General features: G+C 41.2%; 1 pseudogene; it reads right to left on the bottom strand.

Annotated features, from left to right (window-relative positions):
- LOC116685808 (uncharacterized) overlaps positions 1-622 on the bottom strand; it is a 6518-nt pseudogene that overhangs the window by 5490 nt on the left and 406 nt on the right.

Genomic DNA, 622 nt, shown 5'->3' with positions numbered 1-622 from the left:
ACACTTTGCTGCATACTCCTTAGTGATGGGGTACACACCCATCTCATCTGAAAGACAAGTCCCTAGTTTAGTCTGCTCAAACAGTTTTCACTCTATTCAGTGAAATACTTGGGTTTAATTGGTCAGATTTACTCAAAGTAAAATCCTGCCAGGCCAGTCTTAAGAATAACTTACAAAATAAGGTTAAATATCTATTGTACCTCAGTGGGTGTGATCCCACATGGTTTCTGACCCCTAGCTTGTAATGCTGTGCAGGACTTACCAACCGCCTCAAAGGAAGGTTCATCCCCAGAGTAGGAGAGATCAACAGCTATCATGAAGTAACGATCACGACACTCCATATGAACTCCTGCATGAACAAATGGGTTCAAATTGAAATATATGCACCAAGGACTAACAGGCATGTGTTTAAGCAGATGTTTTTAGTTCTTACCACTGGGAATATCACATTTTGCAGTTGTCCACACAGACAGGAGCAAGGTCACACTGTTGAGACAAATTAATGTATTAAAAACAAATTGAAACCATAAGGTGCACTAATGGCAACCATCAGCTTGTAAATGACCATGACCCTGCAACTTACCTGAGACAAATCCCAAAAGCCATAGCCACTGATGTTGGC

Source organism: Etheostoma spectabile, unplaced genomic scaffold (assembly GCF_008692095.1).
Source record: "Etheostoma spectabile isolate EspeVRDwgs_2016 unplaced genomic scaffold, UIUC_Espe_1.0 scaffold271, whole genome shotgun sequence".
NCBI lineage: Eukaryota > Metazoa > Chordata > Actinopteri > Perciformes > Percidae > Etheostoma > Etheostoma spectabile.
Note: the sequence above shows the minus strand (reverse complement) of the source record. Positions and strands in the feature narration are given on the sequence as shown.